Genomic DNA, 21,575 nt, shown 5'->3' on the forward strand with positions numbered 1-21,575 from the left:
CTTGCCCTCCTCTCATCTTTTTATTCTGGCATCTTCCCCCTTCCTTTCCAGTCCTGAAAAAGAGTCTCAGCAGAAATATTGACTGTTCATTCATTTCCATAGATGCTGCCTGACCTACTGAGTCACTCCAGCATTTTGAATAGAATAGAATTGAACTTTATTGTCATTGCTCAAGATGAGCTAGTGGTGCTACTCCAGTCCATGCAAAACAGATATTTGCAATGCATTCAATATAGTTTAATTTTTTAAAAATCCCATATTTACATGCCACAAGTGACTTCAACAGGCCATAACATTCAAAGAAACTTGACAAGCAGGTGTAGCATTATTCAGCTACACAACAGCCTTGGGAATAAGCTGTTTTTCATTCTTGCTATCTTGGCTAAGATGTTTCTGTACCTCCTATGAGATGGCAGGAGATTGAACAGACAGTGTCTGGGATGGGATGGGTCTTTAATGGTGTTACGAGCACACTGCAGGCTTCAAGAGTTGCAGATTGTCTCCAGGTCCAGTAGCTGACTCTCAATGATGCGCTGAACTGTTCTAATCACCCGATGGAATGCTTTCTGAGTTTTTCTGGATTTCCAGCATCTGCAGAACATCCCATGCTTATGTTAACCATCTGTGATGTTGGTTTAGATTATCTGTTTTTACCCCCTTTTTTCCCTTAGATTTCTACAAGAGTGGAGGACAAGATCAGGCGGCCCTTCCTAGTTTGCACTTCATAACTACTATAGTCTCTTGTCTCTGTCTTCATTCTCTAACTGCTCCCATTAACTCTTTGACCAGATAACATTGATATTTCCAGTTTTACAGTATTATAGACCCACCCTCCATCTCACCCCATCATTCCTGCAGCTTGATGAGTATCTTTTCTCTCCTTCCCAAGTTTGATGAGGGGTCTTCACCTTGAAACATTATCTCCCATAGACACTGACGAGTACTTCTGGTGTTTTTCTGTCTGAGCCAAGCATATATTAGCTCTTGGAGTTAGTTGCATGGTAAGTCTCCCTTCTATTTAAAAGTCACAGACAACCTTCTGGCAATCCAAATCAATTGGTTGAATGGGGAATTCTTCACTGTAGTACCAAAGTCTAATTCTTTTAAATTTCTTCTTCTTTTAAATATGCTTCTACTACCAGGCTGCGTGTAATTTGAACCTGTGATTTACATTTTGATGGGGTGTTTTTGGCCGATTGAGTGATCTGGCACTTTGCTGTCTGCGAGAGAGTTCAGCGAGGTTGGGAGCAGAGTGTGCGGCCTGCGATTGACTCAGAGTGTGCGGCCAGCGATTGACTCAGAGTGTGCGGTCAGCGATTGACTCAGTGTGCGGCCTGCGATTGACTCAGAGTGTGCGGCCAGTGATTGACTCAGAGTGTAAGCCTGCAATTGACTCAGAGTGTGCGGCCTGCGATTGACTCAGAGTGTAAGCCTGCGATTGACTCAGAGTGTGCTGCCTGCGATTGACTCAGCGTGTAAGCCTGCGATTGACTCAGAGTGTAAGCCTGCGATTGACTCAGAGTGTGCGGCCAGCGATTGACTCAGAGTGTAAGCCTGCGATTGACTCAGAGTGTAAGCCTGCGATTGACTCAGAGTGTAAGCCTGCGATTGACTCAGAGTGTGCGGCCAGCGATTGACTCAGAGTGTAAGCCTGCGATTGACTCAGAGTGTAAGCCTGCGATTGACTCAGAGTGTAAGCCTGCGATTGACTCAGAGTGTGCGGCCAGCGATTGACTCAGAGTGTAAGCCTGCGATTGACTCAGAGTGTAAGCCTGCGATTGACTCAGAGTGTAAGCCTGCGATTGACTCAGAGTGTGCTGCCTGCGATTGACTCAGCGTGTAAGCCTGCGATTGTCTCAGAGTGTAAGCCTGCGATTGACTCAGAGTGTGCGGCCAGCGATTGACTCAGAGTGTAAGCCTGCGATTGACTCAGAGTGTGCGGCCAGCGATTGACTCAGAGTGTAAGCCTGCGATTGACTCAGAGTGTGCGGCCTGCGATTGACTCAGAGTGTAAGCCTGCGATTGACTCAGAGTGTGCGGCCAGCAATTGACTCAGAGTGTAAGCCTGCGATTGACTCCTTTGCTTCTTTCTTATTGAGGCATCGAGCAAGGCTGAAGTTGATAAAGGTGGGAGTGGAGTGCGGGCAGGTGTTAAGTGCTGCCAGGCTTGCTCTCCCTCTCGTTAGCTGCTGTCGCAGGGAAGTCTCGTTGAGTCTCGAGTCTGTGGACTCTTTTTGGGGGACGTTGAGGTTCATTTTGCTTGTGTTTCTGGGTTCAGACTACTCTTTTTTTGCTGCTTGTGAGTGGTTTCACTGGGACTATTGGTGAGGACTGGGGTGCTTTGACGAAGACTGGCACTGCAGACTGCAGTCACCTGGACTAACCTGGATAATTTAACTTTTATCCACCACATTTCCTCATTAGTAAAGGAGGCACAGCAGCATCTGCACTTGTTGAGGAGACTGAGATATGCAAGTCTCCCTGACCCCATTCTATCAACTTTCTACAGGTGCAACATCGAGAATGTCCGGTCTGGCTGGGTAAATAATGGGGTAGACTGGGGCCAGATTACCAGAAATTGGAGAATTCAATGTTTATACCACCAGGTTATAGGGATGTAGGCAAAGTATGAGATGCTAGTCCTCTAGTGTGAATTTAGCCTCACCTTGGCAGTGAAGAAGGCTGAGGCCTGATATCAGAATGAGAATGGAAAGTGGATTTGAAATGGCTAGCAATCAAGATGTCCAGATGTCCATGGTGAACAGAGCATAGGCGTTAGCAAAGTGGTCACTCAGTGTGTGCCATGTCAGGAGAACAGGATGCAATAAACAAAGCTGGTGGTGAGGGAGCAGGTCCTACACCTTCTGTGGCTTGGTGGAAGTGCCTAGGGAGGGAAAGGGATGTTTCATGGGATGAGTGGACCAAGAGTCATGGAAAGAATGTTCCCTGTGGAAAGCAGAAAGGGGTAGAAAGGGGGAAGATGTGACTGGTGGTGGAATCCCGTTGCAGATGGAGGACATTGTGAAGTATGATATGCTGGGAGTTTAGGCTGGTGGGATGGTAGGTGGGGACAAAACGAAGACTTAGCTCTCTTCTGCCCGTTGGGGTGGGGAAGCATAGGCAAGAGCAGAAGTGTGGGAAATAGAGGAGGTATGGAGAGGGGCTCCTATTTTGATGGGGTGGAGGGGGGAATAACCCCTTCATCATGTGAATGATGAATTGTATTGTCTATCTGTTTATGCATATCAGTGAAAGAACTAACATCAGCCTGGATCGAAGACTTGGAACATGCCCCGTATGCAAGGATCATCCTTTCCTCATAACGACTGAAGTTGGAGCTACCTTTCTTTTGTCAGGTAATGTATTTAATATTCCTCTCCAAAAAAAAAGTCTGGACCTGAGCTCTGATTACACATCACCCAGCTGCATAGAGAGTCCGTTGGCCCAAGACATCCATGCTGACAATTGCATCCAAGAAGCTAGTCCCATTTAGCCACGGTTGATCCATATCCCTGTAAACCCCTCCGGTCCCAGTACTTATCCAAATGCCCTTTAAATGTTATTATTGTACCTGTCTCAGCCGCTTCATCTTGCAGCTCATTCATACACCTCCACTACTCAACTGCTCGTCAGCCTCAGCTCCGAGGCCCATCGTGTTTACGTCCACCTGTCATCTCCACCTCCGGCCAGCTTCCTTTGGTTTACCCTCCATAAATCTGAAATCATCAGAAACACTTGTCCGTCTCCACGCTTGCTTTGAGTTGCTCATCGGATGTGTGTTTATCACCTAGGTTGGCTCCTGATGACGCAACACATCCAACTCATTCACTCCAAAGGAAGACTAGCACTCGAAATATCAATACATTCCTTGAAGGCAGGAACTCCTGTGTATTTTATTTCCATTTCACATTTACAGTGTCTGTAGGATTGTATTACAGCAATATTTATTTAAAAAACAATGTAATCATAGAACATTACAGCATAGTACAGGCCCTTTGGCCTACGATGTGCTGACCTTTTCACCTTCTCTACGATCAATCTAACCCTTCTCTCCTACGTAGCCCTCCAATTTTCTATCATCCATGTGCCTACCTAAGAGTTTTGTAACTGTCCATAATGAATCTATCTCCAGCACCACACCGGGCAGTGTTCTGCATGCACCACCATTCACTTTGTAAAAACTTTACCTCTGACATCCTGCCATCCCTCCAATTACCTTAAAATTATGCCCCCTCATATTAGCCATTTCTCCCTGGGAAAAAGGACACTCGATCCACAGCTCCGATCACCTTGCACACCTCTATCAAGCCACTTCTCACCCTCCTTTGCTCCAAAGAGAAAAGGCCACACTTGTTCAAGCTATTTTATTAGAAGATGCTCTCTAATCCAGACAGCATCCTGTACACATTCTCTAAAGCTTCTACGTAATGAGATGACCAGAACTGGATATGTTGAGTGTAATAAATGAACTTCTTAGTTGTTTCTAAACAGTAAAAAAATTGAGCACATCCCTAAATGCCAGAGTACCAACATTCCTTGCATTGTCACTGAGTAAAGACAACACACCTTCATTCTGACTGAATCTAATCTGGCCATTGTTTAAGAGCTGCTGTTTTCTTCACATAGTCCCCCAGCAAGAGCAGCTACCAGCTGTTTTTTTCATACAGCAGAATTTCCTTTGGGCAAGAGAACAGCAAATTAGAAACTTACTGCTTTAAACCCATTTCCTGGGGGTGGACTATCCCCAGTGATCACAGCAGCTGAGGTTGAAGCTCTCAGGTAATGTAAGTCATTTAGCATGCCCTTTAATTAAGTTGGTAGAAAACAATTTGTTAAAATATTAAGGGATTTCAACACATGGATTTAATATGAAAATGATTTTGAAAATAATATTAAGAGCAATTGGTTATGAAGTGAATTTGTGTGGTATGAAGTGATTATAATTGTTAGAGATAACAATACTCTTTCAAAAAGACCTATTATATTCAATAAAAGCAAAACTTTTTGACTGCTAAAAATCTCAAATAAACAGAAAGAACAAGAAAAATACCCAGTAGGGCAGGGAGTATTATGGAGGAACAGAGTTAATATTTTACACTAAAGAATGTTCATCATCATAGGTACATCGGTAGGTAATAAAGTTTATTGGGTGCCTTTGACATTGGCATAAATACTTGCATGTTGTATATACTGTATGTGTGTATGTAAAATGTACACACATACACAAAGACATGCACTATACATGCACATGTATCCAAACCAGTCTTTTTATGAAACGATGTTTTTATAAAACTTAATTTTGACCATTATTTTTCTCCGCAGTCCTACCGAGGTGAAAATTGAGAATCCCTTTCATCCTTTTTGTTAAGTCAGACTTATAGATCAATAAGTCTGTGTGTATGCTTGAAGAATCTAAAATTTGTGTTTCAAGAAGATCATCCCATGGAGATCAGAAAAGAAACTGGGGGAGAAACTAACTTTCAAATTCGAAGTCTTTAGGAAGTGTGGTAGACTTGTGGTGTTACTACAAGGTTAGTAATCCAGACACTTGATTAAAGATCTAGCAAGACAAGTTAAAATTTGACCAATTGGAGCCAGAGCATTTAAATTCATATTTAAAAAAAACATTAGTCAATATACCATGAATAAATGATGAGCTCTTGACTTGTCAAAGAAATCCTTCCAACTGGAAATCTGCAATCAGATTTCTGAATGAACAATGAACCAATAAACACTACCTGACAATTTTTATTTACTCTCTTGTTGCACTAATAATTTTATATATATACCGTATATACATACACATCAGTACATACTAGCCCAATTAAGTGGCTGTCCCAAATCACTGAAGTTTCATGGAATTAGCTTAAAAGGTATAAAAAGGACAAATTACTATTTAACTGAGTAAGAAATTATGTGTTTAGATGAAATACAGAACAAATTCAAACACAACTAATACTACTGGTGGTTGTCTAATGTATCTGATGATGACAGGAAGCCTGTGCAGGTGAGTTTTTAAAGTGCGAAAGCAATTTCCGCTCCCTCATCTTTGGAAGTCCAGGTCCCATGGTAGGAGTAGGTGTCACATCTGGGGTCTTCCCTGGATCCTCGACTTCCTAACAGGAAGATCACAATTTGTGTGGATTGGTGCGAATATCTCCTCCTCACTGACAATCAACACTGGTACACCTCAGGGGTGTGTGCTTAGCCCACTGCTCTACTCTCTATACACCCATGACTGTGTGGCAAGTCAAATACCATCTATACATTTGCTGACAGTACAACCATTGTTGTTAAAATCTCAGATGAAGACAAGAGGGCGTACAGGAGCAAGATATGCCAACTAGTAGAGTGGTGTCACAGCAACAACCTGGCACTCAATGTCAGTAAGATGAGAGAGCTGATTGTGGACTTCAGGAAGGGCAAGACAAAGGAACACATACCAATCCTCATAGAGGGATCAGAAGTGGAGTGAGTGAGCAGTTTCAAGTTCCTGGGTGTCAAGATCTCTGAGGATCTAACCTGGTCCCAACATATCGATGCAGTTGTAAAGAAGACAAGACAGTGACTATACATCATTAGGAGTTTGAAAAGATTTAATATGTCAACAAATACACTCAAAAACTTCTATACCGTGGAGAGCATTCTGACAGGCTGTATCACTGTCTGGTATGGAGGGGCTACTGCACAGGACCGAAAGAAGCTGCAGAGGGTTGTAAATTTAGTTGGCTCCATCTTGGGTATTAGTCTACAAAGTACCCAGGACATCTTCAAGGAGCAGTGTCTCAGAAAGGCAGTGCCCATTATTAAGGACCTCCAGCACCCAGGGCATGCCCTTTTCTCACTGTTACCATCAGGTAGGAGCTACAGAAGCCTGAAGGCACAGACTCAGCAATTCAGAAACAGCTTCTTCTCCTCTGCCATCTGATTCCTAAATGGACATAGAATCCTTGGACACAAGCTCACTCTTTTAATGTATATTAGATCTGTTTTTAAATGATTTTTAACCTAATCAATATACATATCCAGTAATTGATTTACTTATTTATTTATTATTTTTATTTTATTTTGTAATTTTCTTCTAGATTATGTATTGCATTGAACTGCTGCTGCTAAGTTAACAAATTTCACAACACCTGCCAGTGATAATAAACCTGATTTTATGCCCTGTGCTCTCCAAGTGACATTGCAGAACCACCTTCCTGGCCACTGAATCTTAGCGTAGATTTCATCTGACCAGAACGCCGGAGCTGACTTTGCATGCTAGTTTAGGACAGACATGTGCCCTTCTCACCAATGCATTAGGTCCACCAGCCTGCCTGCAAGTTCACATGCAGAATTAGAGTGACAGGTGAGAGCTGTGTATCCAATTTGGACCAATGATAACATTCAAGATAATTGCCAATACTTTCAAATTTTCTGTAGTTCCCAATTTGTTGAAGTAGTGAAATAATTTTGTTTTTACTCCAGGCTATATCCGATCTTTCCAAGTCTGAACGCTTGAAACTACAGTGAGCAAAGTAGTTCAGAAATTTCTTACTACTTATCTCTAGCCTACTGTCAGTAACGAACTTCACTGCTTTTTAAAGACAAACACATGCACCTGACACTATTCAAAATCTGTTCACTCTAAGCATGGTGTAGCATCTAACGGCCACACCAGTGCATATGACGCACACTGCTTAGAAACGGTTTGGTAACAGTCTCCTGTCCCAGTTTAGCAGTATGGTGTCCCAAATAAACAAAGAGAATCCTGGCTAGTTTCTCAATTGTTTTTTTGTTGTCCCAAATAAGCAGCTGCCCCAATTAACAAACAGCCCAATTAGCTGCAATCCACTGTAGTTCCTTTTGTAATTTATAGTTTTTAATTACTATGTATTGCAATGTACTGCTGCCACAAAACAACACATTTCACAACTTATGTCAGTAATATTAAAGCTGATTCATGTTCTGATTCTTCTGACCTGAAACACTGCTCTCTCTACCCAGCTTAGTCAAAACATGTCTGTGGGGGCATGGAAACACTGTCAGCTCCTATCTCTCTGAATTGGTCCAGCAAGTAACCCTGTGCAATGGCTGACCCTTTCCAAAGTGCAGGAGTACATGTATGTACTGAGGGACAGACGGAAACTCAGTGCACCCTCTGCAAGGGGCCCTACAATCTCCTTACAGCTCAGAGCCTCACCAGCACCGATTCCAGTGGAAACAGCCTCTCCAATGTTTAAGAGTGACATATTACTGCAATCCATATACATTGCCATGGAACGTGTTTTTGGTTGTTACAGTGAATGCATGTGTCCCAGCTGTATGTATTATGAATAAAAGTATATTTTGGAAAACAAAACTTATCCTTCATGCCCAAATGCCCAATTCCAATCAAAACCCCTCTCCTGAATTTCACACTTGCATTATTCTTCTTTCCAATATTTAATTGTGAATCACCAGCCCCCATTAATCCCTCTCCAATCAATATCTCAATCCAACCACTGGGGACCAAAACCCTCTTAACTGATATAATGACCCACCTTCCTACATGATGATCCCGCCCCTCACCTAGAACTGCATGCTGGACATTCAATTTCTGTCATGGTCCAGATCAGTTCCCCTTTAAATTTAGTTAGGTTGCGTTATGATCTGGACCATTGACTCCTTGTCCCCTTCTAATCCCGTTTCACGTGTTCCTTGAGCTTGGCCATTAAGGTAATCTACTCTCGACCCGAACCGGCAGCTTATAAGCCCCTGGCTTTAGCTGTTCGGAGCGAGAGTGTTGGGAAGTATTAGCTAGTTGCCGTCGCTACCACAAGACAGAGTTATTTAGCCCACATCGGAGTGCTGGCAATTCCCCTTCCTTCGCCAGAGTGGGTCCGGGCAAGGTCAAACAGCCAGGGATGAGTTGAAAACAGAGTCCTGGCTCGACATTCATGCCCAGTGTCCGTGTCTGTCCCTCGAAGAAGAGTCCCGGCTCGGTGCCTGAGTTGAAGGTGGAGTCCTGGCTTGACGTACCTGTCCTGTGTTTGGTGTCCACGTTCTGGTTGCGGCGATCCAAGTTCCCAGACTCCAGGTCCAAGGTCCACGGGGTCGCAGTCATGGCCACGACGATCCAAGTTCCCAATGTCCAAGTCCAAAGTCCGCGGTGATCCAAGTCCCTAGTCTCCTAGTCTGAGGTTCGTGTTCCTCCTTGACTTCCCGGTTCTCTGTGTAGCAAGTAATAAACGCTATTTTATTGAACCTAAGAAAGACGTGTTTGTGTCCTGCTTGTGGGTCCTCTCCCAGCACCCTTGCCCCCACCTTGTAACAATCTCCTTGTTATCCCCTCAGCTCTCTGCCATTGCTATGTACAGAAAGAGTAACGTACAGCATTTTTGACGCCTTACACTTTAGAAATCTATGGTAGTCAACCCCTAAAATTGATTCAGCTGCTACGTTGCATCATTCCAACTCACTTTTCCAGATGGTGAAATATTTACTGGCCAAACTGATTTTCTGCTCAAGGAACAACGTCTCATTTGATTAGAATAGAAATACTCCAACTCACAACAGAAAACAAAGATCTCATAAATTTGATAGTGATGGGGCAGATCAGGCCAGACCATCACACAACTCTTCTATTACCTTGAAGACCTCAATGGAAAACAAGTACACTATATATTCATGACATTTTAATCAGACTGTTTTTTTCATTTATCTTGTAAATAAGATGTCAATTTATTATTTACAGATTTCAACCTATTGCTCAGTTGTTAACACTGTATTTTAAGCTGAAAATAGAATTTATCTTCATCCACTCTGTTCAATGCCAAATTTCATTTCTGTGATAAGGAGACACATTTGGGTGATAGAATCAGGCAACTTCACAATATCTCTTTCATTTCATAATAAAAATCTTCATATAATCTCTTTGCAGATTGTTTCAGCTTTTTGCACTGTTGAAAACAATGGTTTCAGCTATGAATTACATTATGCTGTAGGTATATATGAATGATTCCTAGCTCATTAACTCTATTGACAGTGAAACAGAAGTCAGAAGCACTACATTTCATTACATTCGATGATAAATCGTATCTTTTATTATTCACTGATATAATTTGAAAGAAAAATCAAGTAAAATTTTTATTTGGCAAATAATCCGCCACCACTCATCTGTCTCCTGCTACAATTAAATTACGCTCTCTCTCAGTAGGATCAATCCAGTCAGAATCACTTAGATCACATTTCTTCCCCAATTCTGATGTTTCCTCTGAACAGCAACTGAACCTCTTGACCATGTCTGCATGCTTTAATGCACTGAGTTGTTGCCACATAATTGGCTGATTAGATATTTGTATTAATGAGCAGGGGTACAGGGGTACCTAATGAAGTGGGCACTGAGGGTATCAACATATGAATCTGTTCCTTCTTGTAAGAATTATGTATATATTATGTTTAATTTATGTTTTCCTTGTGAATGCAGCTTATATGATGCAATACTGTTGCTGGTAAGATTTTAATTGCATTTGTGGATACATGAACTTGTGAATATGACAAGAGTTGACTTTGGTTTTGAACTCGGAGCAGGAGAGGGCCTTACAAAGTAGGTTTTCACAAATAAAAACAGTGGAGGTGTTCTATGTTTAAAAACCATAGCAACTCATTTATTGTCTTCCAAACACTGAACAGAGTGTGGTAAAAAAAACTTTACATAATTACCTCATTACGTCAGACCAGCCTCTTAAAGTGAACCCCAGGTCAGTATTGGTGGCAGTGAATTGTGTAAATTTCCACCAGTTACAATACCCTACACAATCTCCACGCCCCCCCATCACCCCAGAATTCACTAAAACTGGCATTGTGAGCCTGCCCAGAGCTCGGAGCAGCCACCCAGCTCGGCTCCTAGGCTCCACAGATGGAGGAACAGCGGGGGCCTCTGGCTCATACAGAGATGTGTTGACATGCTGATGGTCATGTCCAGACAGCAAGGGTATGATAGCGGAATACTCCAGATCTTGGTGGGCCAGTTTAAGGCGATCTACCAAAACTACATTCAGTTTTCTTATCTATGATAAAATTCTTTTCTGTCCATTCCAAAATGCAGAGCGGGCCATCATAAGGGGGCAAAAGGGGATGTTGGTGTGGAATGTAGGTCAACAGGAACTTGGGAGTTCTGTACGCCTTGATGGGAGGTAGGAATAAGTGCAAAGGAACTGAGTTTAGTGAGGAGGGTGAACACTATTGAGAGGCCAACCAGGTGGTCAAGCTGTCAGGAATAAAATTACATGGCACTCGTGATGGCTACCCTGTATACCCACTCAGCCATGGACAACTGCATGTGCTCTTTTGGAGCAGTTCTGATCCCCAGCAGGACCCGTGGGAGACAATCATGCCAACACTCATCCATCAGGGAAGTCTGCAGAGCAGCATTTAAGGAGCAGCACTTGCACGGGCCATTGGGCAGTGGCTGATAAGCCATGGTGTGCTGTAGCCTAACACCAAGGTTATGGGCCATTGCAGCCCAGAGGTCTGATATGCACTGGGGACCGTGGCCAGAGGAAATATCAGACCTCTGATGTCCTGATGCTCTGGTGCTGTTGAAACAGCAAGCCAGTCGGGACTTCCCAGCATTTGTACCAAAGCAAGCTTTGTAAAAACACAGGCTCAATGTCATCTGTTTCACAACCACAGACATCCTTATGTTGTGGGCCTGGATTATTGAACTAGTGAGGGGGGTAGGATTGAGGAACCACTGCTTGGCTGAGTGTAGACTACCAGCCATTTTAGCAAGTTCCCTGTAGTCTTTCACATGTGCATTAGTGAAGGCTATGCAAGCTTGATCAGGCATTTGCTGTATGAAGAGATCTTTAAAAACAAAACAAGTATGATGATTTCCCAGGAGAGACAGCATGTGGTTCATTATCTCTTACGGTTTATCATCACTGAGGCCGGACAAGGAAAGTAAATGTTTGGCATGCTTGAACTCCAACAGTCCAAAAGTCTGCAAAAGGTGAGTTTTTACCGATTGGTATTTAATGTGTTCAGGCGGGTGTTCTAGTAGATACACCATTCTTGCAGCCATGGAGTTGCTGAGCAACATCATCACATAGAAATACTTGGTGTTGTCGGCAGAGCTTTCTTGCAGCGTGAATCGAGTCTCGATTTGTACAAACTAAATGATGGCAATTTGCTTCCAAAACTCCAGCAGTTTCAAAACAACTGCTTTGGCCGACATTTTCAATAACTCTGGAATCATCCCAGAGCATCGGGTCACCAATGTAGGCTTTCGCTAATAGAAATGGCAGAGGCGTTTTATGTTTAAAAACCGTAGTAACTCATTTATTGTCCTCCAGGCACTGAATCCAAAGCACAATAAGAAAAACTACAGATAATTACATCATCAAATCTGACCAGCCTCTTAAAAAAAAGTGAGCCCCAACTCAAAGTCGGCAGCTGTGAATTGCATATGTTTTCACCAGTTATATTACCCCATGACAAATCTGCCATTCTCCAAGATGGTGGTGAATTAATTATACACTCAGTTGAATTTGAACTTGCTGTCATGTGCACAAGTACAAGTAGGCATAGGTGCAATGATAACCATACTTGCAGCAGCATTACACACACATTATATTAGAAGCATGACATTCATAAGAAAATTATAAATGACAAAAAATTATACAAGAAAAGCACAATTAGAACAGAGAAAGACAAAGGCCATTGTAGTGCAAAATTAATAAAAGTGTTGCTGTAATGAGGTAGTGAACAGTGCCAGTTGGTTCAAGAACCAAATGGCTGAAGCTGCTCTTGAACCTGGTGGTGCAGAACTTCAGGTTTCTGCGCCTCCTGCCTGATTGAAGCTGCGAGAAGATGGCATGGCTCAGATTGTGGGGATCTTTGATTATAAATGTTGCCTTCTTGAGGCAGCACCTCATATATATACTTCTAATGTTGGGGATATATTTGTTCATGATTTATTGGACTCCCTTTTGCCAAAATAATCTTTCACCCCCTTGCTTAACAAAAATCTATTTTATTCTGCCCGAAGTATATTCAAGGAATTCACCGACATTTACAGAAGAGATTCCAAAGACTTTGAAAGTGGGAAAACACACTTTATCTCTCCAGTAAACGGGTGACCTCTTATCCCTACAGGTTGAATCCCAGTTTTAGATTATCCCGGAAGAGGAAACATCCTCTCCTGTCAAAATTTCCCAAGATCTTTTCAGTTCCAATCAAGGCCCTTCTCACTCTTCTAAAGTGGGGCAGATGCTCATCTATCTTTTGAATTCGAATGGGAAACCACATCAGCTGAGGTGGGCTTGCCATTGCTGAACAGATTCATGAAAAATAAATTAAATATTTATTATAATCTATACACTACTAAAACTTTCATGCTCTGTCTGTTTGTAACCTCCAATTAGCGCAAACGGTGCATTACAGTGGCACTATTTTTAGCTAAATCAATTTCATTTTTTAAATCTATATATTACTAAAACTTTCATGCTCTGTCTGTCTGTTTTTTTTGTGACCTCCAATTAGCATAAACGGTGCATTACAGTGGCACTATTTTTGGCTAAATCAATTTCATTTTTTAAATCTATATATTACTAAAACTTTCATGCTCTGTCTTAGCATATTAGCATAATATTAGCATAAATTAGCATAAATGGTGCATTACAGCGGCACTGTTTTTGGCTAAATCAACTAAAATGCGCTAACTTACAGAATGCAGGCAAAGTTCAGGGTTATATATTCGTATAAGATTGTTCACTTGCCAAAATCAACTGCTCCGTTTTCACCTGAGAGCCGATCTGCCATCATGGAAATCGGGACACGGCACCAAGATGCATGCTCACAGCTAGCCTCAGCAGTAACACCAACCGGAGCAAATGGGCAGGGCAGCTCTGTTTTGAGCGGTCACATATCACCATCAGCATGTGCAGGACTGGGACAGATCTAACTGCCACCCATCAATAAGAGATCAGTAAATCTTATTGTAATGACGTACTTCTCTTTCAATATTCTTATTAGTTTCTGCATAAAGGAATACAGAGTACAAGAAGATATATATTATAAGTAAAAAAAAGTACCAAATACATTGTATTAAAAATACAGTTACCAGCACAAAACCCTGTATTCATAAAAATTAAATTAAATCATAATATGAAAATATAATAATTTTGCTGTACAGAAAAAAAATCTAAACCCACTAGCAAAGTCAAAGCTGTTAGGAAAAGCAAGAAAAAAGGGGAAAAAACCCTTATCATATAATAAAATATTATTAGCCACCATATGTACTTTTACAGCAAATCAAAGGTTTTGAAAATCACTCAGAAATGGTCCCCACAACGTATAAAAATCTTGAGTAAATTCAAAAACTGAACATTGGATCTTCTCTAAATCTAAGTATGACATAACATCCCATAACCCCCCGCAATGATGAACTTCGAGACACCTATAAAACCCTTTGCTACAGTCAAAGGACAGCGGTGACTATATCACGTCCGTTTAGGAGAGCGCCAACCACATCATCAAGAATAATCAGTTTCCTTTGGTATTACTGCTTCATATCTTCTATCCAGTTTTAGGGTAAAAAAGATATGGTCAGCCTAATTATGCCACATGGAAAGAGAAAGGGGACATTATGGTCAAGGAATGATGCCAAACGTTGTCAGGAAGCGGCAAGGAGAGGGAGAGAACAAGAATCGGATGAGACCAGGGCCGCACGACTCCGGGATCAAAGAGTCGGGATGGAAAAGATGAGAGAAGAAGAGACAGAGGAGGAGAGGCATGCATGTTTCCAGAATGACAATGAGAGGCACAGGAGGAGGAAAGAGGAAGAGACGAAGGAGCTGAGAAATGCATGTCTCCAGGATCAGAGACAAACAACAAACAGCAGAAGAGATGAAGAGACAGCACGTGAAAGGACTGCACATCTCCAGAATGACAACAAGAGGCACAAGGGTGGCAGATCAACCAGAAATATTGCCATCAGAAGTGTCCGTTAAATGAGGAGGAGCTATATTTGCCTTGCTACACATCTTTCTTCTTCAATTTCCAAAACAAAGCAATACCAATAGCATTCAGGAAAATTTAATGTTCATTTTGGTCACATCAGACTGCACTACCTTTCTGTCAAAGGGTGCCCCAATGAGTCAGCCCGTTGTCTAGTATTTGTTATAATCTTTATAATATACTTATCATTTAGAAAGGATGAACATCAGAGATATTGTTTTAAGGTGAGTGAGGGGAAGTTTTCAGAGGATATCTGGGGCAACAAGAGTTGTTGGGGCCTGAAATGGGATGCTAACAGAAGCAGAGGCACATGAATGTGTAGGTAATGGAGGGTATTGATCACATGCAGGCAGAAGAGATTAGTTTAATGTAACATCACAGTCAGCATAATATTGTGGGCCAAAGACCCCATTCCTGTGCTATTCTTTTCGATGTTCTAACTTTGCTAAACAAGCAAATCTGTCAAATTTTCACTAGCCAACAACAAAACAAGTGCCATAGTAAGCTTCACAACATGAGAAATTGTCTTCATCAGAATAACCTGACCAACTTGCAGAATATGCAAAAAGGAGGAATAATTCAATGCTATTCAGCGAGAAGCTGGGAATAAAATAAGACTGCAGTAGTGTAATATTTCCAACAGCCTCCCATCTGCCAAAACAGGGCCAGGTGCTGTGTCAGCCAAGGCAGGCAGGCAAATCAGTTCACGTTTCTTACAGGGAGTTGGCTTATTCACAACAGTGTAAAGGTACTGATGGATGGGGAAGCCTCTGTTTTCACAAGCCTTTAAAATTATTTTTAAAAAAAACCCATTTGACAACATCAGGCAATTAACAACAAGTTTCCATCATTAACAAAAATAAAATATGTCACACTTTTTGATTAATCTATGTCTCAGTTAATTTGGTTCCATGCAGATACTTAAATAAATGAATTCACATCCAGCTTGATTAATAGTTCTTGATTTGATTGATAGCTTGGATGTAAAGATCAAACACTTGCCGAACCAAACAGTTAATAATCTCTTGGACACTGAGGAATTCCTGTAAAATGAATGCTGGTGTTAGTAAAAGCATATATTTTTTTGTTAAGGCCACATATAAAGGCAGCATATTAAAACCAGCTACTGATGTAGGTCTTGTCAGCGTTCTTAATTGCCACTCGGCAAAAGTAAAACCCTTGGGCATTTTCCTTCCATTTCTAATATATATTTAAAAAATTAAATTCACTCTGAAATTTGAAGCTAGGTCAATATTGTTGACAGAAGCATTAAATTCTTATAAGGATGGTATCTCCCAAGTTAGTCCTTCCCATTTTTTGCATCGGTTTCATGCGTAAAGGCATCTCCAATTAAAGTCCAGAGATTACGGGATATCTCACGCATATTCAGGTTTATAGATTTTGCTTGAATTAGTTCTTGATCACTGGTCTGTAAAGTCTAATTCAATGCATAATCTTGTGAAGAGCAGTGTACAGTATTTTCACAGGGTATTAACTTCAGTGCTTTGAGAAGTTTAATATGTAAGTTTTACATCAATGCAGAAAGCAGTATATGATGCAGGTAGACAAGGTAATTAAAGAAACAAATTGGTATGTCTTAGGTAGCCTGGATCCTCTTCGAATGAGGTTTATAAGCAATGTTCAGTGAGTCACGGGTGCAGATAAGGCCCTTCAGCCCACTGACCGTCAATCGTCCATAATCGTCCAATCTTATGTTAATCCAGTTTTATTATCCCCACATTCCCATCAGCTACCCTGCCGTCCTGCATGCTAGGACTCAACTATGACCATATCGGCCTTTGCTACCCTCACTCCCAGGACATCAGCAGAGGCTCCCAACCTGGGATCTATGGACCCCTTGGTTGATTGCAGTGGTCGATGGCATAAAAAAAGGTTGGGAACCCCTGGTTTAAGGTGAGTGGAGGAATGTTGAGGGGAGATGTCAGAGATAGGGGTATAACATAGAGAATGGGGTTGCTGGAATGCACTGTCAGTGATGATGGTAAAGGCTGATACTATAGAGATATTTAAAAGGTTCTTAGGTGAGCACACAGATATAAGGAAAATGGAGAGTTATGGGCTGTGTTGGAAGGAGAGTTTAGACTGATCTTGGATTAGGTTTATATTGGTCAGCCGCAAGGCCAGTACTGTGCTGATCAATGTTCACATAGTCATCCACTGGCAATTAAGGATGGCTATTTGAGCTATCAACTCCCAGGTCTTTGCGATGTGGGAAGAAACTGGAGCACTCCAAGGAAACCTGCACAGAGTTATAGACCTAAGGGAATCCGCAGATGCTAGTAATTTTCAGCAGCACACACAAAATGCTGGAGGAGCTCAGCAGATGAGGCATCATCTATGGAGAGAAGTGAACAGTCGACATTTGACTGTAACTTGACCTGTCGAGTTCCTCCAGCATTTTATGAGTGTTAACCTATGCAAGTTTCTTGGGAACACACAAACAGCTTGGATTAACCCCAGGTCACTGAATACATGAGGCAGCAGTTCTACTAGCTGAGCCACCACGACTGCCAGGGAGGTGCAGGGAAAGGAAAGTGCGGGAGGGTGACACAAAGAGCCTGATCTTCAGGCGTGCTTTTGTAATGACATCTTACTTGGCACTAGAGAATTGATGAGGGATGTGTAGTCAGTCAGCAGGTACCTTGTCAATCACATCATTCACATGCCCAACACCAGCCTCCTGAAACAGACACTCCATTCTGAGCTCTGTCACTGGAAGAGATTTACAGTGGACAGAGGAAATGGGTCCAAGCTTCCTTCCTTCAAGAAATATAACTTCCTTGTAGACACCTGGGAATCTCAGGCCTGTGTCAGCCTTTACTGTGTCAAAGTAAAGGTGCTATTGAGAACAATGAGGCTAAACATCATGCACCACACACAAGCTATCCTACTGCCTGCCTGCCCATTCAGTGACCTCGCATGGAGAATGAGTTAAAGTTAAAGTCTGCCCCAAACCTTATAGGCTCATCAGGCAGGTGCTTATGCCGGTTTCCGTGGCGTGAAATGACTGAGAGTACGAGACTCTCCCTCGGATAGGACACCAGTCTATCGCGAGGTTAACCCCTTGCATTTTGCTGGTACCCATTTTCGGCTGGGTGGATCGGAGCAATGTGTGGTTAAATGCCTTGTTCAAGGACACAACATGCTGCGCGGCTGGGGCTCAAACTTCAGATTGCTAGTCCAACGCCTTAACCACTTGGCCACGCGCCACATGTGAGAATGAGTGGAAGCATTCAAAGTGAGGTGGATAAATATTTTCCAGATCCAGGAATTGAGGGATACAATGATTTAGAACAGAAGAAGAGCTGAGGCCAGTACAGGTCAGTCAGTCATGATCATACTAAATGGTGGAGCAGGCTTGAGGGCCTAATTCAAGATTCAAGATCAAGATCTATACTCTATTTATCACATGCACATTCAAAACATACAGTGAAATGTGCCTTTTGTGTTAGCAACCAACATACCCAAGGATGTTCAATAGGTTTAATGGGCACATTTAATGTCAGAGAAATGTATGCAATATACATCCTGAAATTCTTTTTCTTCGCAAACATCCACAAAAACGGAGGAATGACCCAAGTAATGAATGACAATTAAATGTTAGAACCCCAGAGCCCCTCCAGCTCCCCCCTCCCATGCATAAGCACCAGCAAAGCAATGCCACCACCCTCCCTCCCACCAGCAAAAAAGCATTGGCACCCCCTCACCGAGCACTTAAGTGTGCAGCGAAGCATCAATAGAGACACAGACTTCTGGTGCCCCAAGACTACTCATTCGCCCAGAAATTTGACATACCACAGGCGCGTGCTCTCTCCCTATCCCTCTCCCTCTCCCTCCTAATAAGGGATAAAGAGGTGTCCCTGTTTCACAGTGAGAGGGGAGACATAACAAACAACTCGCTGGTTTATGGGGTTAAAAGTCTGTTATGTAGCTTTTTCTGAGCTCTGTGCCCAAAGAACTTGGGATGTGTTGGTGGCAGCCTGCAAAAGTAGCCCATCGCACATTCCAGCGCCAACATAGCATGCCCACAATGCTCGGCAGAACAAAACTGAACACAGCAAGCAACAAAACAACACAAAAAAAACCTCCATCCCTCCCTCCTGCCCATGCACAGTCCTTTAACCCCAAGACAAGCTGTATTCTTTGGCCTCCGGCTTACAGTGGATTCAAATTCAGACACATTTTATTACCTTCTCCTATTTTCTAATGTTTTCAGAATCTGTGCCTCTCATCTTGATGGCATTGGTCACCCGCAGAAGCCACAAAACAAGTCATTCTCAGTCCCAAGGGACAGCCTACAGACTAGAACATTCTTTTACTAGAAGCAATATTCAACAATGAGTCAGCTACCCCACAATGCACACTAAATTTGGCGCAGTTTCATGTCTAATTCCCTGGCGTGCTGCTTTATTTTTCACACAAATCTGCTTTCTCTTGGGACCATCAAGAGTGAGAATCAATAAGAGGCTGATATACTACAGCTATAAGTCTGTCATGATATTTTCTTGCATTCTGTCATGTTATTCACACTCAGAGATGACCCTTTTCCCCCAGTATGCTGAAATAAACACACAATCAACACACTGTGAACACACTACATGATCTGTGCATGTTTTGGCCTGGATCCCCACATTGCTCTCAATATTTTGCATAGAGATATTGAAAAGGAACAATTGCGAAAATGAGGATGTTGAAAAAGATTAAATAGTAAAGATTAACCTTGTTTGTCACACGTACGTTGAACCATACAGTAACGTGTGTTGCTTGCATCAACAATCAACACAGTCCGACAATGTGCTGGGAACCACCTACAAATGTTGCCATGCTTCTGGTACAACATTACAAACCCATAACTCTCTAGCCTTTGGAATGTGTGAGGACACATAGGAAACAAGTGTGGTCACTGGGAGAAAGTAAAAACCCCTTCCAGACAGTGGCGAGTGGTATGCAGAATGGGACTGCTGCTTATTCACCAGTTGTGGCTGAAGGACCTGATATGTGAAATACCTTCAGCATCTCAGCCCTGTACGAACCAGCACCTCCACTGGAGTCTGTGTAGACTGCACCAGCAGAGAAGGAGGTCAGCTGTGCTGGCATTAGACCTCCACACATATCCATGCTTTTGTGTGCAGGTGCACAAGTCAAAGACTTTGGAGGTGGATAGGCACCAAAACTCAGCTGGTTGAATTCATTCCCCTGCTTTCAATTATAGTGTCACCATCGTCACTGGAAACAACATTGCTTCATGATCTTCCTCCTCTTTGTGTTCAATTTTGCTAGCATTTCTCCGGAAGATATTGATTATTTTCCTTTTTTAAAATAGTTGACCAATTCTTGTCATGAAAGCCAATGTTCGTAGTTGATTCTGACATGGTGAGAATTTATTAAGGACCTGCATCCTTTTGCAGTTGACTGCATGAAATGGTTGGCTTTTCAATATTTCCAAATATATCCAATGCTTTAGATTTTTCTTGACAATTTGACCAGTGAAGTTTGGGGGTTTGGAAAATGCATTTGTAAAAGAATGTGTCCTCATCCACATTTTTATAGAACATAGAACGTAGAATAGTACAGCACATTACAGGCCCTTCAGCCCACAATGTTGTGCCGACCCTTAAACCCTGCCTCCCATGTAAACCCCACCTTAAATTCCTCCATATACCTGTCTAGTAGTCTCTTAAATTTCACTAGTGTATCTGCCTCCACCACTGACTCAGGCAGTGCATTCCACACACCAGCCACTCTCTGAGTGAAAAACCTTCCTCTAATATCCCCTTTGATCATCCCTCCCCTTACCTTAAAGTCATGTCCTCTTGTACTGAGCAGTGGTGCCCTGGGGAAGAGGCGCTGGCTGTCCACTCTGTCTATTCCTCTTAATATCTTGTACACCTCTATCATGTCTCCTCTCATTCTCCTTCTCTCCAAAGAGTAAAGCCCTAGCTCCCTTAATCTCTGATCATAATCCATACTCTCTAAACCAGGCAGCTTCCTGGTAAGTCTCCTCTGTACCCTTTCCAATGCTTCCACATTCTTCCTATAGTGAGGCAACCAGAACTGGACACAGTACTCCAAGTGTGGCCTAACTAAAGTTTTATAGAGCTGCATCATTACATCGCGTCTATCAAACTCTATCCCTTGACTTATGAAAGCTAACACCCCATAAGCTTTCTTAACTACCGTATCCACCTGTGAGGCAACTTTCAGGGATCTGTGGACATGTACCCCCAGATCTCTCTGCTCCTCCACATTACCAAGTATCCTGCCATTTACTTTGTACTCTGCCTTGGAGTTTGTCCTTCCAAAGTGTACCACCTCAGTCTTCTCTGGGTTGAACTCCATCTGCCACTTCTCAGCCCACTTCTGCATCCTATCAATGTCTCTCTGCAATCTTCAAAAATCCTCTACACTATCTACAACACCACCAACCTTTGTGTTGTCTGCAAACTTGCCAACCCACCCTTCTACCCCCACATCCAGGTCATTAATAAAAAAGTAGAGGTCCCAGAACAGATCCTTGTGGGACACCACTAGTCACAACCCTCCAATCTGAATGTACTCCCTCCACCATG

Source organism: Hypanus sabinus, chromosome 12, assembly GCF_030144855.1.
Source record: "Hypanus sabinus isolate sHypSab1 chromosome 12, sHypSab1.hap1, whole genome shotgun sequence".
NCBI classification, from domain to species: Eukaryota; Metazoa; Chordata; class Chondrichthyes; order Myliobatiformes; family Dasyatidae; genus Hypanus; species Hypanus sabinus.